This window comes from Suncus etruscus, chromosome 6 (assembly GCF_024139225.1).
Source record: "Suncus etruscus isolate mSunEtr1 chromosome 6, mSunEtr1.pri.cur, whole genome shotgun sequence".
Classification (NCBI taxonomy): Eukaryota; Metazoa; Chordata; class Mammalia; order Eulipotyphla; family Soricidae; genus Suncus; species Suncus etruscus.
The window spans coordinates 98,046,740-98,063,667 of record NC_064853.1 but is presented as its reverse complement, the minus strand read 5'-3'; the positions used below and the strand labels follow the sequence as shown (position 1 = coordinate 98,063,667).

Sequence of the window (16,928 nt, the reverse complement as noted above, 5' to 3'; positions counted from 1 at the left end):
GAGAGACTGGTGAGGCAATTGTTGGTGGCAGAGTAACCTCTCCATGACAGGAGACCAAAGATTGGCTTTTTCTCTTGTACACATGGCTATATTTGTTTTAGTTTTTAATTTTTAATTTTGACTTGTGAAAAGTTGCTAAAAAGACCCTCCAAGGCCCAGCTATCTTTGAATGCAAATGACACCCTCCAAACCCAGAGAGCGACAATCAAGCCATGATAACCAGGTCACAGCCTGGTTGCTATGACCATTGTGAAGGACATCAATTACCAGAAATTAAATTTAAGAACTAATTGTGCATCATCAGTTGTTCCACAAGTGTGGGCCTCCAATTGCATTCACTTGTCCTCTATTAGGTGATATTGTTTCCACCCTTTCTTGTTCCTGATGACTGGGGCACTTTTGAAGAAAGTAGTCAGTTCCATTGTGGGGTTGATGGATATTTTTCTCTATTAGATTGGAGTCATTTTGAAGGTAACACTACTTACCACATAAAATTAACAGGAAATAGTGCTAGAGTTTTAAGTATAAACTCTTAAGTCATAGATTCTTAAATCTAAAAACCAATGCCCCCAAAATAGGCTTATGAAATAAAAAATAAATAGAAAAAATTTTGGTAATCTTGAGTTTTATTTTTTAATTAGGAATTATAAAAAATTATAAAAAGCAGGAATTATAAAGCATTGATTTAGTTAGACTTCATCAAAAGAGACAGTGTATTTGAAAAATCACAGTTAAAGAAAACCAAACAGTAAACCACAGGTTGGAAAATATTTGCACAGCATTATCTAATATTTATCTAGATTGTTACCTGAACTATAAAAAAGAATAGCTATAATTAATTTAAGATAAACAATAAAATTGAAAAAATGGGACTGGAGAGATATAGTACAATGGGTAGGATGCTTCCTTTGCATCAGCAGACCTGGGTTTGATCCCTGGCACCACATGTGGTTTCTAAACTTTCCAGGAATAAGATGAGCACTGCTGACTGTGGCCAAATAAAGTTAAAAAAAATCTAATAAACAAACAACTTACATGGATATTATAAAGTGCACAGGGACAGGCAAACAAAAGAAAGACTCAAGGCCAGAGATATACAGTAAGTAGGGCATTTGCCTTGCATGTGACTTTCCTGGGTTCAATCCCTGGCATCTCATATGGACCCTGAAGTCTGCTACAAGTAATTTTTTTGTTTTGTTTTGTTTTTTGGGTCACACTCAGCTGCACTCGCTCAGAGGTTACTCCTGACTCTGTGCTCAGAAATCACCCCTGGCAGGCTCGGGGGACCATATGGGTTGCCAGGAATTGAACCTGGATCTGTCCCAGGTAGGCTGTGTGCAAGGCAAACGTACTATCCCTGTGCTATTGCTCCAGCCCCTAGAAGTAATTTCTGATAATAGAGCCAAGAATAACCCCTGAGAGCCACTGGGGATGGCCCCCAAACAAAATAAAAACAGAAGAAGAAAGGATCGAAACTAGTCAAAGGTATAATGAGGTCCCCAGTTCTCTCCTGTAAGAGCACTGATCTCAACCAGGGCCATTTCCAGGAGACTAATTATTTTCCCTCTTGGTTTCTTTCCTTTAACCTTCACTTTCACTTTTTCTCTTCACTTCCAGCAGTCAGCCAAAGAAAAACCACAATTTCATGTCAATAAAGTTCAAGCAGAGATGGGCAAGGAATGGAGTAGAGATGTCTGACTTAACTAATAAAGCCTTCTAAAGTCCCCAGAAGCATCTGCTTGAAGGATATCTGCCTCTGTTTGGCTTCTGAAAAAGCTGTAGACCCAACTGGACCCACATGTCTCTTAGTCAGATTTTTTTTTACATTGGTTCTACACGTTCCTTGGCAGCTGACAACCTGCATGACTTTGGGCAAGTCAACCTCCTTGTCAACATTCTTTTCTGGACATCTTCCTCCAAAAGAAGGATTTGGTCAGGTAATTACTCCAAGCTCTAAATCCAAATTATTCCTGACAAGACTGCAACCCAGAAGTGAAGAAATAGTCAGTGGTCAAAGCACTTGCTTCTTCCACATAGCCAACCCTGGTTCAATCCCCAGCACCAAATATGGTTCCCTGAGCACCTACATGAGTGACCTCTGAGCAGAGTCATGAATAAGTCCTAAGCACCCTCAAATGTAGTACAATTTCCATAAGAAAAGTAACAGAGAAGATAGCTCCAATGAGTATGGGGCCCATCTGGAAGAAAGGGGAACCCAGTTGGAGGAAGAGGTCTAGTTTCTTGAAAAGTTTGGTGATGACAGGATGATTCTTGTTTCCTTGCCTGCACAAGTCCCCACCTAATCAAATGTGTGAGGTAGGGGGGTGGGCCACTGTTTTCACTCAGCTCTTAAGATATGGTTCCTTAGAAGCCATCAGGAGAGATGAAGTCATGAAATTTTCCTGTACATGGATGTACATGGAATCTATTATGCTGAGTGAAGTAAGTCAGAGAGAGAAAGACACTGAATGGTCTCACTCATCTATGGGTTTTAAGAAAATTGAAAGACATTCTTGCAATAATTTTCAAAGACAAAAGACAGGAGGGCTGGAAGTTACAGCCCACTTCATGAACCTCACCACAAAAAGTGATGATTTTAGTTAGAGAAATAATTACATTGCAAACTATCCCAACAATGAGAATGTATGAGAGAAATAGAAAGCCTGTCTAGAGTACAGGCAGGGATGGGGTGGGGAGGAGGGATATTTGGGACATTGGTGATGGGGGATGTCCTCTTATATGACTGAAACCCAACCACAATCATGTTTTTAACCAAGGTGTCTAAATAAAATATTATTAAAAAATATGGTTCCTGGCGGCGGAAGGGCAGCCGGGCTGGAGAGAGCGAGGAGGCAGGCCCGCCGCGCACCGCCCAGTCCAACCATGATCAAAGCCATCCTCATCTTCAACAACCACGGCAAGCCGCGGCTCTCCAAGTTTTACCAGCCCTACATGAGTGGAATAGACTTGAATATTTAGAGCTGGACCCACAGGCTTATGAACTTTTTTTTTTTTTTTTTGATAAAGGAGCAAGAAACACAAATGGAACAAGGAAAGCCTCTTCAACAAGTGGTGGTTGGAAAACTGGTCAACACCATGCAAAAAAATGAACTAAGACATCTTAACACCATACAAAACCAAATGTAAAGTCAAAACGGATTAAAGACCTTGATATCAGACCTAAAACCATAAGGTACATAGAAGAAAACATGGTCAGAGCACTTCATAACATTGAAGCTAAAGGCATCTTCAAGAATGAAACAACACTGGCCAAGCAAGTGGAAGCAAAGACAAACAAATGGAATTACATTAAACTCAGAAACGTCTATTTCAAAGAAAATAATGACTAGGAAACAAAGTCTATCCATGGAACGGGAGAAACTTTTCACCTAATAACTATCAGATAAAGTATCTAAGATATACAAAGCAGATTGTTTACAAGAGAAAAAAAAAAACATCTAACCTCATCCAAAAATGGGGAGAAGATATGACAGACATTTTCTCAAAGAAATACAGATAGCCAAAAGGCATGGAAAAAATGTTCCTCATCACTAATCAGGGAGATGCAAATCAAAAGAACAATGAGATATCACCTCACACCACAGAGATTGGCATACATCACAGAGAACAAGAACAACCAGTGCTGTTGTGAATGTAGGGAAAAAGGGACTCTTTCATTGCTGGAGGAATGCAGCAGTGGTCCAGCCTTTTTAGAAAATATGGATGTTCCTCAAAAAGCTAGAAATTGAGATTCCATATGACCCAGCAAAACCACTCCTAGGAAATATACCCCAGGAACACAAAAGCACAAAGCCAAGATGCCTGTTGCACTCGTTGTTCATTGCAGCACTGTTTACAATAGCCAGAATCAAGCAACCTTGGTGCTTGACAACAGACGAGCGACTAAAAAAAACTGGTACATCTACACAATGGAATACTATGCAGCTGTTGGGAAAAATGAAGTCATGAAATTTGCTTACACCTGGATAGGCAGAGACACAATTATGCTGAGTGAAATGAGCCAGAGGAAAAGGAATAAAGAATAATCTCACTCATGAATGGGATGTAAGAAAGAGAAGAGGAGCCTGAGTGGCAGCACAGTGGGGAGGGTATTGCCTTGCACATGGCCAGCCTGTTTTGATCCCCAGCACCCACATGGTTCTAGAACCAGCCAGGAGTGATTCCTGAGTGCAGAGCCAGAGAATTGACCCCTCAGGGTCCCTGGGTGGGGTCCAAAAGCAAAGCAGAACAAAAAAGAGATAGTGTGGTAATACCCAAATACTACAGAGACAAAAGTCAGGAGGTCCAAACCAGGGAAGAAAGCTGGCCACAAATAGAGAGTGAAGATACACAACAGCAAATCATCAGGGAGACATTCCACTTGGTATCTAAGAGAGATGAAAATGTTTGTAATTTCCTTGAAGGAGGATTATTAATTGGAGGATCTGACAACAAACTAATTTATAGACATTATGCAACATTATATTTTTGTCTTCTGTGTGGATTCTTCAGAAAGTGAACTTGGCATTTTAGACTTAATTCAAGTATTTGTGGAAACCCTGGACAAGTGTTTTGAAAATGTTTGTGAATTGGATTTAATTTTCCATGTAGATAAGGTTCACAATATCCTTGCAGAAATGGTGATGGGAGGAATGGTTTTGGAGACCAACATGAATAAAATTGTCACACAAATTGATGCACAAAACAAACTGGAGAAATCTGAGGCTGGCTTAGCAGGAGCTCCAGCCCATGCTGTATCAGCTGTAAAGAATATGAATCTTCCTGAGATCCCAAGAAATATTAACATTGGTGACATCAGTATAAAAGTGCCAAACCTGCCCTCTTCTAAATAAACAATTAAAAAGGCCACTCCCAGGTAAAACTCCAGGGGGGGGGTAGAAGTCATCTAAGTTTACCATGCAGTTGTTTACCAAAAATAAAGGAGAGGAGAGTCTTAAAAAATATATGGTTCCTGTGTTATCTAAATCAAGGACACAATCCTCACTTCTCAGACACAACTGACTCATCAATGGTTTCTAATGACAGTGGCATTGGACCGTTTTCCATAGTCTTCCATTTCTGGTTCTCCAGTGGATTCCCATCAGGCTTTGCCAGCAGGGTTGTCAAACAAACAACTAACTTCTCAGTTTGCCTCCTCTTGGCAGGGGGCACCAGGTATCTTGAGACATATTTGCTGAGTGGAGTCCCTTGTGGCCTCAGTGCCTTGCTCATCTCCATTCCTCATGACAAGTTAGACATCTCATAGGGGAATAAACTGCTGTTCAGGAAACACACCAGATCATGGTTTACCTGACAGGCACACTCACTAGATTAGGTGGAGGGAACAGCACTAGAGCGAAAAGGGTGATGGGAAGAATTTGGTCCCTGGGGAGGCAGAAAGCTGACTGAGGAAAGAAGCCAGAAAGAAGAGAGGAGAGAAGAAAAAAAGAAAGGTAAAGATGGCTGGAGGTAGAGAGCATATATGCCTGTTTTTATTTCTTGTTTGATTTTTGGGGATCCACATAAAACTGTTTTCAGGCTTACCATTGACTCTGCATTCAGAGATTACTCCTGGCAGGACTCAGGGGATAAATATGGGGTGCCAGGGATCAAAACTGGGTCAGCTGAAACCAAGGCAATTGTCTTAACTGGTGTATTATCTCTCTAGTCCCCATACTAACCTTTTGAGTGAGGAAAGATTTCAGAGTGAATGGAGGATTAAACAAAATGGAAGATGAAAAAAGGAAGGTTTCCAAGGAATTTCTCTCTCTCTCTCTCTCTCTCTCTCTCTCTCTCTCTCTCTCTCTCTCTCTCTCTCTCTCTCTCTATTGTGTGTAGGGGGGTCTAGGAATTGGATTTACCTTGGTATCTTGCCCCATAGTTCTAGTGAACAGAACTGAGTTCTAGAGCAAGAGTAAATTTGAACCACTAGCTCACTCTTCTAGAATTTCTTATGAAAGGACCACAAAGTTCAAACTGGTTTCCCCTTTACTTCCTAGAGTAAATATCCAGCAGCAGTCAGTCAAGGAAAGACTACAGTTTCATGCTAATAAAGTCCAAGAAGAGATGGGCAAGGGATGGAGCAGAGGATGTTTGACTTGACTAGTAAAGCCTTCTAAAATCCCCAGAAACAGCTACTCTGGTGGGAAAAATGGCAGGTGGGGAGAATTCTGAGAATACCTGAGGTGAAAGGAGTCAAGGCAGGTCTGCCAGTCAAACTCAGTGAGGACTTCAGATATGGAAGGAAGGCATGCCCTGTACACAATCTGGGACATATCTGTACTGAACTAATTGGTTGTTTTCCTGAAATTCACATATAGCCCAGAAGCTTTTGTCTTAATATTATTTTGGTTTAATCTAGAAACACACACACACACACACACACACACACACACACACACACACACACACACACACACACACCACCCCAGCTTCCACAATTCAGTAAGATTCTCCTTTATCTTGTACTCACAGCACTTATTACAGTGAAGAATCTTGGATCACTCCAGACTGTAGAGTTTGAAGAAGACAGCAGGACTGGTGTGGAGGGAACAGGAGTCATAGAAGAGTTTTGTCAAAGCTATACTTCTGGTATAATGCGAAAACTAAAATGAAGTATGGAAGCAACTGATATAGGGATGGCAAAGGATAGATGAAATGCCCAGCCTAGAAGAAAGCCTCTTCTAAAGAATGTTCTAAAAGAAAATTCCCTCTGGCTGTTGTGAGACAGCTGTTTTTGTCCATTTGGCTGTTCACCCACTTTTTATAGCAATGAAAGAAAAAGTAAAAGGCCTGAGATCTTTGATTAACTTGCTACTGGTGGGAATTCATGCTTAAGGAAAAAATCAAAGCAGAGCTCTCAACAAACAAAAGTGCTGGATGTTCAGGGATTGCTGTCCTATTGCTGTTTATAATAAGCAAAAAAAGATCTATAAAGTCAGAAATTCGTGGCATAGAGGAGGAAGTTCATGGTGACATACCATGCAGTGTTGAGAATGAAGATGGAGAGCTATATTTTCGCAGTAAAAATAATTAGTTTATGCAGCAATGTTCCAAGAAAAGAAAACTCCATTAAATGCTGATCTGCTTGTTTGTCATTAGGTTTTAATTATGCTGGGAAAAGTGAGCAAGACAGTATATTCCCAACATCTTGTCAATGAAGATTTCTGTAGGGCAAGATGACTCCTTTTCACCTGCTCTGTACTCCTGCATATTGAATTGGTTTTTGCTTCTCCATCTTATATGTACTGATATTATGAAACTCAAGAGATATTTGTCCTCTTGAAAAAATTAGAGAAAGCAAGATAGAAGAGAGAAAAAGGAAGACTGGATGGAAGAAAGAGAAAAGGAAGGAAAGAATGAAAACAACCAAAGAAACAATAAGGAAGGAATAAACAAGAAAAAAGAAAAGAAGGAAGGGAGGAAGAAAGAAAGAAAGGAAAAGAAAGAAAGAAAGAAAGAAAGAAAGAAGGAAGGAAGGAAGGAAGGAAGGAAGGAAGGAAGAAGGAAGGAAGAAAGAAGGAAGGAAGGAAGGAAGAAAAAAAGAAAGAAAGAAAGAAAGAAAAAGAAGAAAAGGAAGAAATGAAGGAAGAAACGAAAAGGAAGGAAGGAAGGAAGGAAGGAAGGAAGGAAGGAAGGAAGGAAGGAAGGAAGGAAGGAAGGAAGGAAGCAAAATGCTTACTCTTTTTTCTCCAAGTTCAGAGGTTTTTAAAGGCTTCTGAGGCACTCTGGAAGGGACAGACCAGGCACTATGAGACTAAGACAGTCCCTTCCCCCTCCAATGAAAAGCCAAACACGTCTTCTGCCCTGGGGACAGGCTCTGTCCTGAGAGGTATCAGCTACAGCTGATGGACCCGGAGCTACCAAAGACCAGCTGGGCTGGCAGCTGTTGGGCCATTGGGGTTGTGGTAGATAGATTGTTTTGGATGTAAAATGTGACTATAGAAGAGTAAGAAGAACCCAGCAACTTATCATCCTGAAAATCGTGGGTCATTATTTCCCCTCTCTTGCCTCAATTTCCCTGTCCACAAGATGGAGTTAATGGAACCCATGCAATAGGGCTGTTGTCAAGATATGATTCAACAATATATGTGAAAAGTACTCAGCAAATATTTGTTTCTTCTTCAACGTGTTTCCGTCGTGCAGTTAAAATGAGATTTTTCATTTTATTGATGACTGAACCCTGGGTGGAGGGCATGTTTATTTGGAAATGTTGGCTCAGGGAGAAATGTTTCTTCATCTACTGGTCTAGATCCAAACTTTAAATTTTCAACACACTTTATAATTTCACTCTGGATGGCAGTCTTAGAACTCAATTATTTGTTTCCAGAACTTGATTTCCCTGTATGTTATCTTATTTGAAATGTGGGAAACAAGAGAATTTGACTGTAATTTATCTGAATAAAACATGATTAAACAGTTGTCAGGAAAGCAGAAGAAATGGCAAGATTTGGAACCCAAAAGGCTCGCAATCAGCCAAGGGAAGGTTGGGGTGAGGCCTCTCATCTGGGATGGAAATCAGGTTTTCATTTCACCTGACCCAAACCCACGCTGGGTTTTGAGTTCTGCCTCTTTGGATTTCAGCTCAATTAAACAGCAAAATCAAAAAGTCTGCAGTGCTGGGCTAAAATACCATCTGAGCACACTGACTTCCACTTTATTCAGATCAGCAATTTGGTTTAAAAAAGAAACAATAATCAAAATGAGTTTGCCTGCCCTGCCTGTTTGCTTTGGAGGGGGAGACTGTCCTAGGGTAGGGCAAGAAAAACATTCTTTCTATAATCAGCTTCATGCTGGCACTCAGCAAAACGGAATTGCTTACTGCATCAGGGTTTTTGAACCATGTTGGAAGCAAAAAAATAAAATAAAATTTTGGAAAACGAGTCTATCAAAGCAGTGAGCTCAAATTGCCGGATTCCTGTTCAGGCAGTAAACGGGGCTGCCACCAGAGCCAGGATTAATCAGAGCGAACAGTGCATCTACACACAAGCCAAGCAATTCCTCCCTCAAATGGCAGCATTTTGGATATTCTCTGAGATTAATGTTTAGAGCAGATGGCTCTACAGGGCACGCTGGACCAGGGACTTCAGAATTTTATAAAGCATGAAAAACTGAGTTAAGGTCCCTTCCATAGGGAAACGCCACCTCTGGGCGAAGGGTGTGAGAGGAAATCTGTCCACAAGGCACTGGAAGGCATCAGATCCCATTAATATCCTCAGTTTTAGGGAGGATAAGGGAGCCTCTAGTAGTAGATGCTATTGGGGCTTGGGACGTGAAGATGCTGCTGAAAGAAGGCTAATCATTGAGACTGTGTAGTAAGACAGCCCTTAGGATGGGCTTGGATGGAGGTGGACGGTGATGGAGGAACCTTTCTCTGCCATCCCAGGACACGTGGCTTTGCAACCCCCTTCAGCCGGCGGGTATCTGGGTTCAGGAGGACAAGGGTAGAAATCTCACTTGCAAGCAGGCTTCAGGAAGTATCAGCTTTATTCACGCCCTATCCACCACATGTGTGGTCTATCTTAACCATTTACGCATGCTATCCTTAGCTTGCCCTGCGTCTTAGCCTTTTCCATCCATGTCTCCTCCCGTTACCTCTCTATGCTGGCAAAGTCCTTAATTCCCTTTTGCCCCTTAGGCAAAACCTTTTATAACCTTCCAAGACCCCTCCCAGAAATGGGAGGTTTAACAGGTAAAGTTACACGTAGCAAGGCCCCTCCCAGGAATGGGTCTTGCTAGTAAGATCAAGTTACACAGGAAGGATGGGGGGATGGGGCCACAACTGAGCTCTACCTAATTCATGGCTTCAACCCTCATGGGATTAGGAATTTGATTAGTGTCCCCAGTGGTTGTATGTATTTGTGTGAGTGTGATTTACCTGGTCTTTTTGTGTGTGCGTGCGCACAAGCACATGTCCACCCACACACCAAGTAGAACGAGAAAGCAGAAATAAAAGGCTTCAAACAATTAATTGCCCAATTAGCTGTCCTCACCATTATGGGAATGTAACATTTAACTGAAATTTCAGATTGTTTTAATTCAGTTGGCCATTTGGAGAGTGGCCTCCTGACTCAGTCACCATGCCAACTGAGTCTTACAGGGGTGCCAGTGCCTTTGAAAAATGGGCACAATAGTCTGCCTTCTTCTCACCTCTATCATGAACAAAACTGAGGGATGGGAAGGGACAAGGTTGGTACTGTAATCTGGGGGTGAGTTTGTTTTTCTCTCCTGTGAAGACTAGGACAGAGTGGGGGTGGCTTAGCTTCTGCACTGCAGAGAAAAGCAAGGCAGGGTTATGGCTGGCACAGACCCAGTCAAAGTTCTCTTGTCAAAAAGGGTAAGGCAGACTGGCATTGAATGGAAGCAAAGAACAGAAGTTCAACATGGAAAACCATGTTGACTTCTTACAGCTCCCTACCTGCTGTGGCATTCAGCCATCCAAAGCAGGGCCTGAACCTGACCAGTTCTTCTCTTTCTTCTTGCCAAGTATCTGGTCTCATCTTCTGGCCTGCTCATCCCCCAAGCCCTATTACTAAGACTGCCAAGAACCTTGGCCATTCTGCTTTCTGATAGCTGCCCACACAAGACCAGATTTGATCAGTCCCATCCCTGAGCTCAGAATAAGGGGTTGGGGGAAGAAATGTGAAAGAGGCTGGGATCTGCCTAGGGATAGTTCAAAGCTGAGTCTGGGAGCACTTGATAGTATTCAGGGAGTCACTCCTGATGATCATGTAGGGTTAAGGAGGGAAACCAGAGTTCTTGCATGTAGAACACATGTTCCAGTCCTCTGACCCCTTTATAAGATACAGAGCCCAAGCACAGGGACTAGACATGCAGAGAGCTTTGGAAGCAACAGGGGGTTCTCCAGGGGTTCTTCATGACAGGATGTGGGGCTCACAGCACTTCGACAATAAATATGCACTTGCGGAGGAGTGGAGGGAGCCTGGAAATGGGGCTCTGCAGTTGGGCAACTTGGACATAGACCTGGAGCAGCAAGAAGCTGTGGGTGCAAACTGGGGGTTAAAAATGGTGACTACATAGGCATCTGCATTACCAAATCTATTGCAGCACTATTTCCATTAGTCAGAATCTTGAAACCACTCAAGTGCCTGATAATAGACAAATAGCTAAAGAAACTATAGTATACCTACACAATGGAATACCATGCAGCTAAATGTAAAAATGAAGTTATGAAATATGTTTACACATGAAAGTGAATGGAGAGTATTATACTGAATGAAATGAGTAAGAGGGACAGAGAATGAGCAAACTTATTTGTAGAATATAAAAAATAGTATGATAATAATACTTAAAGACAACAGAGATAAAGGCCAAGAGGAACGGTCCATGATAGGAAGCTTGCCACAAACAATGGGGAGTGCAGTTAGGGAAGGGACCATTATGACAATAATAGTGGGGAATGATCATTCTGGACAAAAATTGGGTGCTGAAAGCAAGTGAAGTAATATATCATGATACACTTTAGTAACAACATTGCAAACCAGTGTCTAAAAGTAAAAGGGATTGGGGAGGAGAGAGAAAAAAGAGACAAAGAAAGAGAGAAGAAGAAGAAACGCATATGCCATGGAGGCAGGCTGGTGTGGGGGTGGCTCAGGAAGGAAACGAGGACACTGATAGCAGGAAATGTGCACTGGTGAAGGGATAGGTGTTAGTATGACTGAAACGCAATCATGAACAACTTTGTAACTGTGTATCTCATGTTAATTCAATTAAAATTATGTTTAAAAATCCTGAGTGCCTCTATAGATGCTTAAATCAGCAAGGAAGGACAATAGCCTCATCCTCCAACTGCTGGCTGTCTTTAAGTTGATGAGTGCACACTGCCTCTCTCTAGGGGTCTATTATTTCTTCCAGAGGATGGCTCAGCATCCAGGGGACTACAGAGAGGATCTACAGAGAGGATTGCATAAAGCAATCCCTGGACCATGGAGGCAGGAGCATTGGCCAGCAGGGTATCCATTAGGGATATCCATTAGAACCTTTCTTTTTTGTTTGTTGGGTTTTTTATATATTGCATGTGTGGTAGTTATATCATGACAAAAAAGGGTATCATGACAAATAAAACCCAAGTCCACCCACATGCAAGGCTATTAAGTTATATCTAAATCCTGGTCCCAAAACATTACAGCTGAACTTCCTTTTCCTCTCTGCAGTGTCAGGGATTGATTTTCAGGTCCCACATATACTCATCTGATGGTCACTAGCCCCACATGCAATTAAAAAAGAAAAAGGAATCCTATGGTACAAGGATAGAACTCAGGGTCTCCAATACTGAGTTAAGTCGAAACTTTGCAGCAAAGAAGCTATGGGCATATCTCTTGTCATCTACATAGCCCTGAGTGACTGCTACTGACCACAGGACAGAGGCATGACTGGCCTCTGGTTCATCTGAGTGACAGAGTCCTAGAAAGCCTACACAGAGCCCAGCAGAATAGACACCAACAAGGACATTGGTTACCACAGCATTCTGTGGCTTGGAAGGGCACGGAGCTGGGACCAAGTTTCTGTCCAGATCTGGGAAAAGCTCAATCATAGAATGGAAACAGAGATTCTGGGTTAGAACTTCTAGCCCTAAAACAGCCCTGGAGGCAGGACAGATCCCTATACAACTAGACCTGAGAGATCCCCAGGTTCCTGGGGTTAAGGGGCAGTGGGATCTCCCTTTCCCACCACTGGCTAAGCTTTCACTGGCATTGGCACTACAGATGGCTGAGAAAATGTCTTTGTCACATCAGTGAAGGTGCTTTCATAGAGCTAAAGTTAGAGAATAACATGCTAGTTAGGTTTGTGAGAAAGAGTAGAGCAGATACAAAAATGATTTCTCAATTAAGAAGGATATAAATATTGGTGGAGGGAGATGGAATCTGGTGGTGGGATTAGCTGATTCACTGTATGTCTATGATTTCTCAATTAAGAAGGATATAAATATTGGTGGAGGGAGATGGAATCTGGTGGTGGGATTAGCTAGCTGATTCACTGTATGTCTGAAAACCAAATATGAAGGACTTTGTAAATCACAATGTTTTAATAAAATAAAATAATATTTAAAAAGAAGGATATAGGGGCCAGAGAGACAGCATGGTGGTAGGGCATTTGCCTTGTATGCAGAAGAACTGTGGTTTGAATCCCGGCATCCCATATGGTCCCCAGAGCCTTCCAGGAGTGATTTCTGAGCATAGAGTCAGGAGTGTGACCCAAAAACCAAAAAAAAAAGGGGGGGGAGGGGGAGTATAAAGAACTGCATTAAGGAAAAACCAAATGCTCAAAGGCCACAGAACCTAAAACCTGGTTTGCAGAAATAAGCTTAACACAGATTGGGGAAAGGGAATTGAGGAGGGGGACACTGAGACCATATTGAGGGCAATAGACACTCTGGGGAAGGGTGTGGGTTTGGGATGTTGCAGGCACAAATTACCATCATGAACAGTATTGTAAATTACAGTGCTTCAAATAAAATCCTTTTAAACACAATTTAGTCATGGGAGAAAAGTGGGCTTAGGAAAGAGGGGAATTTGCCATCCCCCAGCCCAGAGGGCCAGATTAGGTGGTTCATGCATTTCTCTCAGATTCCCCTAACATACATGGCCTGGCCCCTGGGACTGAGTCCTCTCCAGCCTCACCCCAGGCCTTTGCCTGTCCCTGTCACCAGCTTAGCTTTGACCTCCAGGCCCTACTTTTCTGGTTTTCTCATGCCATCTCTGTAGGATTTTTGCCCAAAGTGATATCCCATAATGAGTCAGCCCAGGCTCAGTGTGACAGGCAGGGGACAGGAACAGGGGAGTGAGACAGGACAGAGAAGTTGGACCAGATCCTGCACTGCAGGGACCAGATCTGACCAGATTCTGCATCTGACAAGTTCTTTGTGCCTAAAGTCACTCTCCCCGCCCCTCCCCCCCCCCCCGCCCCATGCACAAGGACAAGGCAGAACATAGTCCAGAGAAGATGAGTTATGCCAGGATGTCACTCTGCTAACCTCAGGATCGGGGAGATGGGGGAGCAGAAGTAGGCTCAGAGCCAGGACTTCCATAAAGCTGGCTTCCTAAGTGGCTAGAGCCCACCCATTGGCATGTGTGGCTTCACCTTTGCTCCTGAGGAGTGGGATTAGGGGCTGGACTATTGTTAAAATGGGAGCACCAGTGTCAAGAACCAGCCAGTTCAGCTCCTGCCTCCTAGGAGCCAGCAAGAACTATGAGATGCCTTCAGGATATTATCAGATACCATCAGACCTTCTCCCTCCTTTCTGGGGCTCTGTTTCCTATTCTGAGTGGAATCCTTCGAACTCAGCAGGGAACTCTGCACTTATCCTGTCCCTTTGGTGGTAATAGGGCTGCAATAAATGTGAGTCCTGAGGAATGGGGAGCAGGGATAGTTCTGGAAGACAGGGGTGAAAGGTGGCCTAGTGGCAGCTCTGCCAAAACAACTGGGCTGCCCTGGGGAGACCAAATAAACCCTGTGGGTTGCAACACTACCTGCCTTTGCTTTCTGGTCCTTATGAAAATTACACATGAGGTCACTGGAGCGATAGTACAATATAGAGGACATTGCATGTGGTTGACCTGCATCCTACATAGTTCCTTAAGCATCACAGGAATAATTCCTGAGTGGAAAGTCAGGGTTAACGCCCGAGCCCTGCTGGGTGTGACCCCTAAACAAACAAACAAAAATGTTACACATTATCATCAGTAAGAAAATGCCATGTAAAATAGAAAACTGCTTTGTAAATGTGAAGGTGGTCCTTTCACTGACACACCCTTCCCCAAAGCAGATGCTGTGCTTGTAATTCCTCTCACTTGCCATTTGGAATAAACAGAGGCAGCATAAATTTTGCCAAGGGACACCTTTCCTGACCCCAGGAAGACAGGCAAGAATCTGAGCGACTCCCTGATTCTTTCCCTCTGAGCCATCTAAATAAGAGCATAATTTCTTTATCTTCTGGGGTGTGTATGTGTGTGACAGAGGAAGAGAGAAATGGAGAGAGAGAAAGAGGGAGAGAGAGGGAGAGAGAGAGAGAGAGAGAGAGGGAGAGAGAGAGAGAGAGAGAGAGAGAGAGAGAGAGAGCACGCGCATCTCTCCAGACTCCATTTCTGTGTCTTGTCTTGAGTTCATTATTTCAGTACTCATCAGATTTCCATGTGAATCTTCACAATTTAAATTTAAAATAAAGAGGGGTGCATGGATAGAGAGGTAGCACAAAGGGCTGGAATGCACAGTTGGCTATGTAGGTGCGTAGGAACTGAGGTTCAATCCCCAAACACTGCTAGAAAGAGCTCTGGTGGATTCCAGAACTGCTGGTCATTCCCTTCAGAGAGAGCCTTCATTGAGGTAAAACAACTAGGGAACCCAGGCCAGGGAATGAGCTAGACTCTCCTGCAGCCTTGGGACTTGAGAAAGAAAACTCTCTCCATTCCAGCAGATGCATCTGCTGGATCACTTGATCAGAAAGTGGACAGGAGTTCTTAGCACAAGGCCATTGTGCTTGAAATCCTTCTTCTCTGACCACATTTACATCACACGGCACAGATTTCCAGGGTGCCCCTTGCTGGCAACACATGAACATCCCCTAAAGGCCAAAAGTGAGTTAAAAAGGGGCCTCAACGCCTACTATTAGGAGAAGGAACTCAGAGAGGGCCATCCTAAGAGAAACATTCACTCCCTTTGCATTGCTTTCATATTCCCTACGAGCCAGAAAGACCAAGGGGCTTGGGATGAATTTGACAGTGGGACTCCCCAGAGCCTGTCTTGCAGAAACCCCAGCAACTGAACAGGAAGATGAGAGATAGGTTTCCAGCAGACTGATCCTCTGAATGGGCCACCAGAAGTCTCCTGAAGTCTGGGAGGTCAGCAATCCGAAAATTTTGAGGGATTTAAAAAAAATGAAACATCTGAGTCAAAGCTAATCAAGTGGCTACTACCGGCTTGGCACTGTGTGCTGGGTGCAGCCAAGAGGATCGCTTTTATTGCAGTATCTGGATGCCAAGCCCCACTTCTTTCTTTACTTTAGCATGAGCAATCCATAAATAAGCAGGGGAGGTTTTCCCATTTCCTTAATTTCCAGGCTGTGCTCCAGCAAGCAGGAGGGGGCAGTGTAGGGCAGCACAAGAAAGGCCTGGGGGTCCTCTCCATCTGGAAGGGTGTGCTTTGGAGCTGTCCATGACTCACTTATAACTTGCTTTTGGGCATTCCTGCCTCATGAGCCTGTGAGGCTTTGAACAAAGTCTGTGTTTGGTTTCCCTCAGTCCCCTCACAGTCCAATCACTGGGCTGGATCATGGCAGGTGATCAACAAGACTGAATGATGAAGCGGAGGAAGAACAATGTGTAGCATTTGCTAGAGGCATAAGCACTGACACACAGTCAATAAATATTTGCAAATTGTGAGTGCAGGCACCGATATGGTGGGAACAGCACAGGAATCACCCATGAACATCTGTAGACTGACTCTTAATGAGGATGAAAAATCACTGAAGAGTTTGGAGTATGGAGAAAATCTCAAAGGACAAGTTCTGAGTCCCCCATGCTCACATTCAGACTCTCTCTCTCTCTCTCTCTCTCTCTCTCTCTCTCTCTCTCTCTCTCCCTCTCTCTCTCTCCCTTCCTTTCTCTCCCTCCCTCTCTCTCTCCCTCTCCCTCTCTCCCTCTCTCTCTCCCTCCTTCTCTCTCTCTCCCTCCCTTTCTCTCTCACTCCCTCTCCCTCTCTCTCTCCCTCCCTCTCTCTCTCCCTCCCTCTCTCTCCCTCTCCCTCTCTCTCTCCCTCCCTCTCTCTCTCCCTCCCTCTCTCTCTCCCTCCCTCTCTCTCTCCTCTCCCTCTCTCTCTCCCTCCCTCTCTCTTTCTCTCTCTCTCTCTCTCTCTCTCTCACACACACACACACACACACACACACACACACACACACACACACACACACGGAA

At 43.5% G+C, this 16,928-nt stretch overlaps 1 pseudogene; it reads left to right on the top strand.

Annotated features, from left to right (window-relative positions):
- The first annotated feature begins 2,883 nt into the window (after positions 1 to 2,883).
- Positions 2,884 to 4,909, top strand: LOC126011834 (AP-3 complex subunit sigma-1-like; annotated as a pseudogene).
- Positions 4,910 to 16,928: the final 12,019 nt, after the last annotated feature.